A 13,844-nucleotide genomic window follows, 5' to 3' on the forward strand; every position below is an offset into this window, starting at 1 on the left:
AAAAAAGTCAAAAATTTCGCGCTCGCTTCGCTCGCGATCAGCACAGAAAGAAGGACGTGACGCGCCCCTAAAGGTGTTGGCAACCGATTCAATACATATTGTCGGTAAAAAAAAAAAAAAAAAAAAACGCTCGCTTCGCTCGCGATCGACATGAAAAAGGCAACGACGTGACGCCCCGTAAAATTGTCGGCGACCTATTCAATCAATATATTCGGTTGAAAAACAAAGTCAAAAGTTTCCCAATCGCTTCCCTGCCGATCGACATAAAAAAAAAGGCAACCCCTTCACCTCTCCTTATGCATTCATCAGTAAACATACAACCATAGATCACAATACCACTCACATCACCTATCAGTTCTCCACGTCCATCAAGATCCAATCATCGCCCTGGCCCTTTATGATGATACACAACATTACATGTTATTGTGTGCATTGCCCCGCGTTACAATACATGACCAAAAAAAAAAGAGAAAAAGAGCTGCACTGCCTTCAGTGTAGACATGTTCGTATTCGTAGAAAATGATTTTAGGTACACGATAGTACAGTAATCTATCTTCACATGCTTCAGATGTGAACGATACCTACACATGAAGAGGGCTCCCGAGGTTTCCTTTTCCAATAGGATGGAGCTCCACCACACTTGCAGAATGACGAGAAGTTATGTTAATAAATATATCCCAGAGTGTTTCGTAACTCGCCCTTGGTCCTAATGATGAAGCGTTCTTCAGATGGCCCCGATGTCTCCACACATGATACTATGCGACTTCTTTTCACGAGGCACTCAAAGATCACGTTTGTGTCCTAACATTCTCTGCAGATATGACACAGCTGCGATAGCGGATCACAGAAGCCTTTCCTCTCCTTACAAGAGACGTGTTCATTCGAGCATGGGAGTAATTCGACTATCGATCAAATATCTCCCGTGTCACGATAGTAGTCACTTTCAATTCTTCTAACGAAGGTAAGAAAAAATGCTATACAAACTTCCTTTCGGTATATAAAGGATTAGGGGCCCAGAGAATATTTTCTTTCAAGAGGATACATTCTTTTTCGAACACCCTGTATATAGATCCTCTAATTATAACTGCAAACAAAATGTTGATTTTGCAATTGCTTCCATGAGAGAAAATTCTGTGCACTTTCTTTCTGAAGGGCCGGGCCTAAACGTTTTCCTTAATCATTAAATTTAGTAGTTATCTACAATTACATAGTTTTCCATTGTTCTCAAAATAAAGATTTTTCTCTATGAATTGTTGAATGTTGCTAGGGATATTGAAGTAATTCTTTTTAGTGTTTTTTTCTTTACAATAATGTACTGAACGCCTGCATTAAGGAAGTTCGTGTGTCCATCTTGCAAAATGTTTCGTCTTTTTTCATGCCCACTAAGATAAATATTCATTTTGCTCTTTTCTCCGTATGCAAACCACATTTCTTAAAGGCAACATTTTCATACAAATGTAGTACTAAAAACTTCTAATTGGCAACATCTGGGCTGCGAAGAGGAAAAAGAAAGAAATCTCGTACGTATTCGCGCGCAATTCGGAATTAGCCAATGAAAAGCACAAAAGCGGCCACCATCTCTCTCTCTTTCTTATTAACGGTTTTGTACTTTCTGCAGTTCTATCAGTGCTGCTAACCTCTTACTATATCATTGAATATGTATGTTTATATATATATATATATATATATATATATATATATATATATATATATATATATATATATATATATTTTACAAAAAATCATACTACTACGGAATAATATTAAATGCCTGTAAACCCTCATTTCTGTTTGCACTTTCTGTTACACTACCTTCCCCGAACTTCTTTCAAGTTATTAAGTGCAGAACGGGGAGTTATACATATTTACTTGCGCTTTCACAATATCTGCACATTGTGTAATAATAGGAGACGTATAAAATAAAACTATATACTAATACGTATATATATATATATATATATATATATATATATATATATATATATATATATATATATATATATATACAGTACACATTCCACTATCCGAGGCTTTCCTTTTCTTTTCTTGCTGACGATAAATTACGCTCTTAGAAATGTTGTCTGAAAACAATAAGAATATGTGCAAAAAATACAATCAGAGGTAGAGGTCTTTAACAGGAACTAAGCAAGGGAGTTGAAAAATTTTTTATGCATGTAAAAAATATAGACATGAACCAACTTGTGAAATAAAAAGACCAGAAAACTACTCTTTCTAAATTATGTGTAAACTTTTTACCGAAAACGAAAGTTGCACGAAAGACTTTTTGTCCCTTTTTTGGCCTCCGGTGCTTGGGGTCCCTGGTTCAATCCCAGCTCGTGCCGTGTGAACTTTGTCGTGCATAAAGACCGTGCTCATGGGTTTTCTCGGGTTTCTCCCGTTTCCTCCCACTTTCTTCATTCAGTACTCATCATCACCGTCTCCTTTAGCGTAACCGGTATAAGTATGCGACGTAAATCTAAAGATTTCATTTCATTTCCCTTTTCTGCTCATACTGCTGATTATGCGCGATTATGCCAACATCCAACTCCGCGGATAATCGTGCGATTACTGTATATACAACTAATACAGATACGTAATTACATTATCAGTTACAGTATCGGTTTTTATTTACTAATTTGCCTCACTTTATTTGCATCCCTGCAGTAAATAATTCTTATCGATAATAGTTAAAATGTATATTACATTTTAGTGCTTCACGACTGAATGATCATCTGCCTTACGTTATCTCGCAGCTGAAGAGGATGCTACACTGAAAACTACCTTGCGTTATAAAGGGTAAGTGAAACATATCTTAAAAATATCTTTCATACATTTCATTGTGTACATTAAAGAATGTAAGTTTGCCTTTTTCCTGTAATCAATACTTAATAAAGGATTTATTTTTATTTATTTATATACAATTTCATACGTGGTTCGTGATAGTAAACTCGATAGGACATAGTGGCACTATGAACATCCGAATCACTCATCATTCGAACATTCAAATATTTATTCGAATATTAGTATATTCCAAGTAATGTTAACGACGTTAATATGCTTGCCTTTATAGTTAATAATGTCAATTCTTACTACTTAAAACATACTTCCTTAACAGGACATTGAAGAAAAGGTAGTTGCCAACGGCCATACCATGCTGAATATACCGGTTCTCGTCCGATCACCGAAGTCAAGCAGCATCGGGCCTGGTCAGTACTTGGATGGGTGACCGCCTGGGAACACCAGGTGCTGTTGGCATCTCTTTTTCAAATTTCATTATCCTTCAAGTACGAAAATACTAGAAACATTAATTTTATAGTACTTTCAAGAGATAATTTATCAACATTATTTCATAGCGATTAATCGATATTCTAAGCGTTATACCCACTATTTCTTACACTAACAGCCTGTTTATTTGCACGGCACATTAAAATAACCTGATTTCCGATCCGTGTGCACCTACTACTATACTTAACACGGAATGTATTACCACTTTTTAAAAGTAAATTATTATGACTAAGTGTAGATCTCCGGCGAGTAAATGCCTTTCGTATACAAGCACGACACATCTCCGCTATGTGCTTTACTTTTTTACTAACAGCATATAGAAATTGGATTTCAAGGTGTTTCTACATAACAGAATGAAGCAAATTTCGTGATTTAACTCTTTCGAATAATGTGTTGGTCCTGACAAGGACCGTTTGAAATGAAAAATCTTGAAGAAGATTTTTACTTAGAGCTTGTGTACTTGGTAACAGCCTTCGTACCCTCACTTACAGCGTGCTTGGCAAGTTCACCAGGCAAAAGAAGGCGCACAGCTGTTTGGATTTCCCGGCTGGTGATAGTTGACCGCTTATTGTAATGGGCCAAACGAGAAGCTTCAGCAGCAATACGCTCGAAGATGTCATTAACAAAGCTGTTCATGATACTCATAGCTTTGCTAGATATGCCAGTGTCAGGATGCACTTGCTTCAAAACTTTGTAGATGTAAATGGCATAGCTCTCCTTCCTCCTCCTCTTCTTCTTCTTATCTCCCTTGGAGATATTCTTTTGGGCTTTACCAGCCTTCTTTGCAGCCTTTCCGCTAGTTTTTGGTGGCATGATGACTCACTCGTTCAGCAAAATTAGATGTGTCCGCAGAAACAGAAACAGAAAAGTTAAAAATAAGGACGCCCCTCGGGAAAGCCCGCGCCCTGACAGAGAGTAAGGCATCATCCATCTATCTACATGCCTCTCCTCACATGCAATTAGTACACTAAAGTATCTGTCGGGTGTAGGTGTATGCCGCGGCTTCTATCTTTTTCGAAAGACATTTACACGCGAATCTGTCAATGTGTGAAATAGAAGGAAAGAAGGGTAAAATAGATGATAGGAAAGCGCGAGAGAAGGTTTATTATGTTTTGAGAGAGGGACAAAAAACCTGGAAACCAGGAAAAAACCCCCTATATCGGTCGTGCTGCATGCAATAGTATTTACATGGCAAAACCACATTTGAAGGGTGGCAAAAATCCATGTAAAAGCGTCTGTAATAATAAATAAATTATTTGTTATGTTGCTAACCTAGCTTAGAATCTGTTAGTTTTTTAATGCAAATCTGTGTTGTCTGTAGGTGGGGGATTATGTTGTTAGTGGGATATCTGTTATTTTTTAAGCATGCAAGTCGTTTCATTGTCCATGGCCAGGCCTGGTCGTCATCTGTTTGCTTCCGTCACAGCTGCATTATCCCCTGCCTTCCTTCTCAGCTTGCTGTTCCTTCCGCTTTGTTTTCGCATGGTCTGTACTGGTTTTCCTTTTAACTGTGTCGGCAAAAGTCCTTGTGATGTAAAGGTGCCCTGTTGTGGTCTGGAGTGCATTTACTGTATTATCAAAAATCTTCTTGGAGGCGGTTTGTAGAGCTATTGCAAGATTTTTCTGTTGTTGCTGTGGTGTTGTGGTGGTTATTACGTAGGTCATCCATGTTATGATTTTGTTTGTTGCTTCTTCTAGTTCCTGTTTGATCCATCTTTGTAATTCCTTGTTGGGTGTTTCCGACTTGTTGGTTTCTTCTTGGTGAACTGCCTGTTGGTCCTGACAAGAGCCGTTGGTTGTGATTTTTGTTACATCTGTGGGCGTTAGCAGCGGTGGTGGTCTGGTTGGTTGTGTAGCTCTTGGTCTCTTGGGGCAGTTTCCGCTACCAGTACGGTGTGTGTCGCTAATACATGTAGCGCAGAAGTTTCTTTTTCTGGGTGTATTGCAGTCCTCTTCATGTGGTTTCCCACATCGGTTGCAGATTCTTTCGGCTTGGCACCGGTTCTTGAAGTGACCGTATTGGTAGCAGTTATGGCAGGGAAGTGGTCTTGGTACTGTTCTTGACGATTCTACTTTGTAGTGGGTATGGTGAATTTTCACTCCAGATGACAGTAATCTGCTAATTTGTTCCGGGTTCTCTGAGAAGATCCTTAGTAATGGTGTGGGTCCTTTGTCTGATTTTATGCGGGTTATGCCTCTGAAGTCAATCTTCTGTTTTCTTAGTTCATCTCTTACTTCCTGGACTTCTATGTTTATAGGGACACCTTTGACAACACACGTAAATGTTGCTTCTTTTCTTTCTTTTGATTTCTGCCTGTATCTGATTGGTTCTGAGCCTTCAGGTTGTTTAGTCTTCTTACTTCCATTGGCTTGCAGGGGAGTACGGGTCTCTAACTCTTGCTGCTTCCTGTTTGCGTTTGCTGTTGCTCTGGAATTGTGGTCCTGACAAGGGCCGGGCCCTTGTTTGGCGTCTTCTTTCTTTTGTCTTCTCGACTTCACTAACGTGAAATCATCCTCTTCCTTGTGTTTGTCCGATTTGGCATCGTCTTCAGGAGTAGTTTTGTGGTCCTGATAAGGGCCAGTCTTCTCACCAGGGTGTGATTTCAGCTTCTGGGTTTTTTGATTTTTCACCTGTATGGGGCTTGGGCTCGTAGCAGAGCCGACGTATGGTTCATCCTCCTGGGTGTGGCTAGTCTTCTCTGTCTGTGATGGGGCTTCTTGTTTTTTATTTGGCGATTTGACCTCTTCTCTGGGATGGGATCCGGTTTGCTTCTCCAATATCTTAGCCTTCGAGCCGAAGTCTGCATCTTGGAAAACTTTCAGGAATCTGTCCCTCGTCGCTTCCGATTTGAAGAGCACTTTGTATGTGGTTTCTTCCACTTGTACAACATAGAATTCTTCTTTTAGTATTCTCAGGCTGATTACTCTGGTTAGATAAGCTGCCGTGGCTGCTCTGAAGGTCGTCTCTATTGTAACCGGGTCCACTAACGAGAATGAAACGTCTAGATGGGTTGCTTCAGGGACCGTGTCCACATCAATGAATTCTTCATCTTCCTCCTTCTCTGGTGGTCTCCTCGACGGCGTCTTCTTCCTGGGTCTGGGCATGGCTCTGACGTGTTTTCACTTCGTTATAAAAGCACTGCACTTGGTTTTGGTCCTAGAAAGGGCCACACTTGTTTGGTACACTTCACGTCACTATGTCACAGTGTTTCAATTCGCGCCAACTGCCTTGCTTTTCATTTGATGCACTCGGGTGCACGCTTGAAGTAGTAACAAAACTGACTTGATTCATGGGAGGCCGCAATTTTTCCTCTCATCTTATTACGAAAGAATATTGAACAATGTCTGGTCGCGGCAAAGGTGGAAAAGTCAAGGGAAAGAGCAAGTCCCGCTCCAGCAGGGCTGGCCTTCAATTCCCAGTAGGCAGAATCCATCGTCTTTTGCGAAAGGGTAACTATGCCGAACGAGTTGGTGCTGGCGCTCCCGTGTATTTGGCTGCAGTCATGGAATACCTGGCAGCTGAAGTTCTTGAGTTGGCAGGCAACGCTGCTCGTGACAACAAGAAGACTAGGATTATTCCACGTCATCTGCAGTTAGCTATCCGTAACGACGAGGAATTAAACAAGTTGTTGTCTGGAGTTACAATCGCTCAGGGTGGTGTTTTGCCCAACATTCAAGCTGTACTTCTGCCCAAGAAAACTGAGAAGAAGGCATAAATGTAAGACCTATATCTCATACAAATCGGCCCTTATGAGGGCCACAAACCCCTTTATAGAGGAGATTTACGATTGAAATGAATTGTTTTCGATATACAGACTCATCAAAAGTGTCTGAGATAGTTGCTTAGTGTCATTCGAAATTCTCGCTGCTATTCGATTAATTAGTATGTGTAGTCGTCGATCGTAATTGAAGCCCATAGGAAGTCACACTATCTTTAGAATACTCCAAACAGCGATGTGCTTAGTTCCCACTACATTATTAATTATAAGATCATTACCTTTTGTATTGTCGCTAGCTACATTTTTTTGATATTTGCGTACATCGGGCTCATATTACCCAGAGGACAGGACAGTCGAGCCCAGATTCTCAGCAATGGAAGAAAACCTCATACCACATATTCTCATGTACTTCATGCTAGACAAAGGAATTTCCAACATTCTTAAAGCACTCATGTTTCTCTCTTGCGTTGGCTTGGCTGAAATTACTCTGTTCAATATGTTCTCGACATTTATTATTGTTCATTACTATGCCCCAATGACATCATGAACAGAGCGGATCAAAAAACTTTCCTAAATTTCTTTTGCAACATAGTAATGACATTAAATGCACACTTAAGTACGATTTATTCTTTGCAAGGTCGATATTCATATTTGTGTGATATGTGTTATATGTATATGGTTTGTAATACGCAACTACTCTTATTCTCTGATCTCAGAACTCATTTGCTACTGTGCCCAACGAGCGAGCCTAGGTTTCTTGTAACTACTGCCTTTCTTTAGTAAATAATGTGAAGTATACAATGCATTAACCTACATCTCATATTTGTATTACTCTTTATTTTACTAACCCGCTACGAAGTGTCATTAATTTACATGTAAATCACAATAGACACTACCGCAAAAGAAAAAAATCGAACCCAAGACCACGTAAACAAGATAAAGGACAAGATTCAGGTTTCTAACGCATTATTCGCCCCTCACAGCACAGTATAGAAGTTGTATAAGCCTCTATACGTACATCCTACTGTCAGAACAGAAATTCCGACTTGCGTTTCGCATCTCTCATGCTCGCTACTTCCAACAAATCGCCAATTTCCAACCAGAACCCCTTCTCCAGCATTAATACTGCTACATATGAATACGTATACATGAACGTACATAATGTAAAAAAAAACGTATGATTTTCTCAAATTAATCTCTCTACGTCTGTAATTTTGTGTGCATCAAAAGGCTTTAATGTAGTTACACGAATTCTTATAATCTAACAGAAAATCGCACAAAGTAAATCTTTCCCTTTATATAAATTTGTTGGCTCTGAAAAGAGCCGTTTATGCCAATTTTATATCCAAAATAGGAGGAACCCCAACTTAACCTCCGAAACCGTACAGGGTTCTTCCTTGCCTCTTCAAGGCATACACAACATCCATAGCTGTCACTGTCTTCCTCTTGGCGTGTTCTGTGTATGTAACAGCATCTCTGATTACGTTCTCCAGGAATACTTTCAATACTCCTCGGGTCTCTTCATAAATGAGACCAGAGATACGCTTCACACCACCACGGCGAGCAAGACGCCTAATAGCGGGTTTGGTGATACCCTGGATGTTGTCACGAAGAACTTTACGGTGGCGCTTGGCACCTCCTTTGCCAAGACCCTTGCCTCCTTTTCCACGTCCTGTCATTTCGATATGTTACTGCTTCGCTCACCACACACGAGAAATACAAGCCCAAGCAGCCCAAGACTCGTGGTTTTGTTCCTTCGATCATGCAGGGAAAGCACGGAGGAAAAACACAAAACGTGTCTAAGCCAATGAGAACTGTCCTTTTCGACTGACTTTATCCAATGAGAAATAGCTTGATTTAACGGTTTTGCTCTTTATATAACTTGACTTCATTCAGCGCGCAATTATTTGAAACAAGTCGTGACAGTTGCAATGGCACGTACCAAGCAGACAGCTAGGAAATCTACTGGAGGCAAAGCTCCTCGAAAGCAGCTTGCCACCAAAGCTGCAAGAAAGAGTGCTCCAGCTACCGGTGGAGTGAAAAAGCCCCATCGTTACAGGCCTGGTACTGTGGCTCTCCGAGAAATTCGTCGTTACCAGAAGAGCACTGAATTGCTCATCCGCAAGCTGCCCTTCCAACGACTCGTCCGAGAAATTGCACAAGATTTCAAGACAGATCTTCGCTTCCAAAGCTCAGCTGTCATGGCTTTACAGGAGGCAAGTGAAGCTTACCTTGTAGGGCTTTTCGAAGACACCAACTTGTGTGCTATTCACGCAAAGAGAGTCACAATCATGCCTAAGGACATTCAGCTTGCTCGCCGCATCCGTGGGGAACGTGCTTAAGTTTGAAGTTCTGGCACTGAGTTCAAAAACGGTCCTTTTTAGGACCAATACACTACTTAGAGATGCTGTTATCCTAACAAGGATCTTGTCCATACTTGTTATCTTTTTTTTTTAAATTCTCACGCCGTATGTTGCATAGTTAATACATCTACCTTCGTTTTCCTCTCGTTTCGTATATCATCCTATCTTTCAAGTATATTCTTTAGTTTTCCCCTATGTTTACCGATTGATTATCTTCGTTTTATGTGGTCAAGGATTCGATTTTGCCATATGTTGCATAAGTTAACTTCGATTCAACCACTGTTTGCCCTTCTCAACGTTATTAATCTCATAGAACTCGCAGGCGAAATATGTACTTCTTCCAAGGTAGCAAAAGTAATATTTTCTCAGAGGTCGCTGCTGTTGAATGCAAACGTTAAACTAAACTTTCTTTAAGTGTCTGTTTGTACTTAACATCAGTTCAATTGTACACCTACATTTCTGCTGGTGTTACTATTTTTCTTTATAGCAATATTACGAATTATAAGACGGTATCCGTGGTTATTAGCGTGTTCCCTTTTCCTAACACTTTCTCATTACACCAGTATTTCCATCATTCATTAGGCGTAATCACCCGTCTCCTTTATCATAAAAATCATAATAGTACGACGTTAAATTGAAACAGTCTACTTCACTTTCACGAGTTGTAATAAGTTCGAACATTTCTTTCACCCCAGCCTTGAAAAGAGTTGATTTTAGTTTAGTGTCCCTTTCAGCAGCAAGGCTGTTTCAAACGTGGACCTACTTATTAACGTGCAATGCGAAACATTTGAGCTCCCACCGAGAATCGAACCCAGTCAGCCTGCAAAAGTTTTTCTAACAAATGCATTAAGTGCGTTTTCTGTACTGTTTCGCTACTTGAAGATAGGAACAAGGAAAAAGTAAGTGATCACAAATTGACATTACGTAATGTGTTCCCCATTTTTTTTCGAGTACACCATTCTTGACACCCGTGAAAGCTTTCTTTCCCCACCCTCAATTCCCCTCTGTTATAAAGCACTTACATCAAGAAGTGCTTCGGTTAAAAAGAAAACTCAAAGTCCCTTGCGTGTATACTATACATTGCTATGAATGAACATGTGATAATGATAGGAAAAGCACAATTTTACTCTTCTCAAAGTATTTGATGGCTCTAAAAAGAGCCGTTTTAAAATGTCAGATGATTTACTGACACATTTACTTCTTCTTTGGTGCAGCCTTCTTAGCACTTTTCGGTTTTGCTGTAGCCTTCTTTGGCTTCGGGGCCTTTGGCTTCTTGGGAGTTTTTGCCTTCTTCACTTTAGATGGTGATTTCTTAGGTTTGGGAGCAGCAGCCTTTTTCTTTTCACCAGTCTTCTTGGGACGTTTAGCTGCTGGCTTTTTCGCAGGCTTCTTCTCCTTTGATGCTGATCGTTTCGCCTTGGTTGAAGATCCACCTTCAGGCTTCTCCTTCAGCGATGAAGCACTAAGCTTAAACGATCCAGATGCACCTTTTCCCTTGGTCTGAACCAAAGACCCAGAAGCAACTGCACTTCTCAAGTATTTCTTGATAAATGGAGCAAGCTTCTCGGCATCCACTTTGTAGTTCTGAGAGATGTATTTCTTAATAGCTTGCAGTGAACTTCCTCCCCTTTCCTTCAAATTCTTGATGGCGTTGTTCACCATTTCTGATGTTCTTGGATGAGAAGGTGTTGTTTTTGGTTTCTTAGGCTTTGCAGACTTCTTAGGAGAAGCCTGTGCCGGGGCTGCAGGTGCTGATGCCGTATCTGCCATTGCTTTCTGCAATAAACTCAACGATACTGAAGAATGAAATTTTCGCTGGCAGGCAGCGTTGAGTTTGGTTACGGAGCGCGGACCGGATAGAAAGCACTTGCTGAGGCGGGCTGAGGTAAACAGAAGTTCGTAGTTGCCACAACGATAAGTGTGTTTCCTTCTATTTTGATAAACGATTTTTTTCAGGTATTCAATGAATGCACCAGATCCTATTCTTCCTTACTGGCTAGAAGAAACTTTATTCCACATAACTCAAAAGGCATTTGTTTTTATTCGCTTTTCTATTTTATGTTTCAGTCATTGCTAAGTCGGTCACACTACTTTTTCACCCTCCTTGTGCTTATAATTTTCATAATTTAACATGGAAATACTTATCAATAAATAATTATATTACCATGGTAATTAACTTCAATCCTTCCTGTGATTATACGCAAAGTACCATCTTCGTACTGCTTACTATAGTTCAATGAAGGGAATCTATAAAGTAACGCGTGTCGCACACATCTGCCTTGCAAACTCCCTGGCCTACTTCCAATGTATAGACTTTTATTTCAAATCCTGATTTAATTTCATAATTTTCTGTAGATTTTAACATTTTATTACCCAGCTTCTTAATACGAATGACAATCAAGCCTAAATATTTATTCCCTTTAACTTTATTTTTCTTTTTTATTTTGTGCCTTGTTTCATATTTGTTCTTACGTTAGCAATTAACGCACTTACCGTAGTTATGTATGAACAGGTTGTTTCTATATTTATTTTATTCCAAATAAATTAAATATATATACGGATTATTTTATGGTAGTTGATATTTTCTGTTGTTTCCTACGTGAATTGAGGAAACGCACGGACTTTCGCCTAATTCTTGTGCTACTTTCATATGTCTGTATCTGTCGAATGCTGTCGATCTGTCGAAATGTGTATTACTATCTGTCGATTCATCGAGTGAACTGAATTCGTTAACCATTTCACCAGGCGCGCATGCATTTTTTTTTTCTTCTAAGGGATCCAAGCTTCGGGGGGCAAGGTTCCAATACTACAAGCCACTATGTCTATATACTATTATTCTGCATTCGAAAACACGATAAATATTCCACTTACTTTTTCACAAAAACATGATACAGACAGAGTACAGATGAAGTGTAAGATCAGATTTATATTGATGATACATCAATATTTTCCCTGTTAATAACTACATTTAATGAGAAAGTCTGCAAATGTATGTTCACTTAGGAACTTTTGCGAGGAGTCCGCACCCGGTGGACACCCCGTGAGTACGCCTCTGCACTTGACTATACTTCGAATTATACTGCAAACAGTTGTATTTTAGTTTCCCCGTTTAGTTCATCGATATCATTAACACAAAGAAAATAGATGTTATAGATGCGTATTCTCAGTTCTCGCTTTATATCCGGACGTCTGCAAAAATCTACTCCTTTTCTTTCTTTCACGCATCCACCAAACTAACAATGATTTGTATTATAATATTTGCGCATAAAATGTATATCTCATACCTTCCATGTTCTCAAGTATTCATAGACAAAAACGGTTACTTTCTGCGAACAAATTGTCCAAACACAGTGCAAATGTCATCTATAGATTGTCCTGGTTCCGTCTGCGTGTACATAACAATGCGTCATAATCATACATTGCACATTAAGGATATCAATTAATCTTCCCAAATTCCTAGATATGCCTGGCAAAAGTTCCGCGTGTTGTAAGGATATTACATTTGTACTACCGACAAGGTGGTATCTTCCAACATTGAAGTTCAATAAACCCCAAATGTGTCGGATATAGTATTTGATTTCTTGTCTCATTGTTTGCGTCAGAGATGTCTTCTCAAGTTAGGATTTACGATACATACAGGATGAGTTGTATATATTGTTGCTGCCAGCTCTATATTAATCCCATATTTGTAAACGAATAAAAACAGTATTCTAATTATAACAATGTGCTCACAATTAATTTTATTCTTAATTGTTATACGTATTGTTGATTAAAAATGAAAATGTTGCTAAGTGAATTTTATTAATATTTTCTGTTGCGTGATATAGGAAGTGAGTGAAATATTGGAGGAATATAGTGTGCGTAGCAGATGATGTGCAGTGGCTTTGGATCGCCTGTGATAAGGTAAGGCATTTGCTATTTTAATTAACACATTTTATATACTGTAATCCTAATTATTTTTATGTGAATGTGCTTACTACTTGTGTATTCAGTGGGACCGATGTTTTAATATGTATGGTCAAGCAGTGTCGAGCCTGGTCAGTGTGTGGATAGGTGACCATTTTTTGTAAATCGATAACATTTAACTTTGTAAACACGGATGAAGTAGAAGTATATTTATTTTATTTTTTACCTCAAATATGTAGGACACTTCTCCTTTGTACATCAATTATTATTATTAGTTCAACTTGTTTACAAGTTAAATGAAAAGAATAGTCGTTATCGTGTGATGATTGTGCTCATTAGGCTAAAGAAGACTCGTGATAAGAAAGAAAAGAAGAACGGTGCTCAAGTTTCGTCACAGCATATTCTCAAAAATTTACAGGCAAAATTCAGTGTTCTGCATGAAAAGGCATATTTGTACGAAAAAAAAAAAAAATTCTGCAGACGACAGAATTAAATAAAGTAATACACATGTATTTTAGAGTTACTGGTGTAAAATCATTACAAGTGCTTTGCCAGGTGGCCAATAAAAAGC

General features: G+C 39.1%; 1 non-coding gene across 1 annotated transcript; it reads left to right on the forward strand.

Moving 5' to 3' along the window:
* The first annotated feature begins 3,136 nt into the window (after positions 1-3,136).
* LOC145677703 (5S ribosomal RNA) lies at positions 3,137-3,255 on the forward strand. Its single transcript, XR_014129947.1, has one exon. It is a non-coding gene; the product is annotated as a 5S ribosomal RNA (ribosomal RNA).
* The last annotated feature ends 10,589 nt before the right edge of the window (positions 3,256-13,844 follow it).

This window comes from Thermobia domestica, unplaced genomic scaffold (assembly GCF_964235325.1).
Source record: "Thermobia domestica unplaced genomic scaffold, izTheDome1.hap1.1 HAP1_SCAFFOLD_1257, whole genome shotgun sequence".
NCBI lineage: Eukaryota > Metazoa > Arthropoda > Insecta > Zygentoma > Lepismatidae > Thermobia > Thermobia domestica.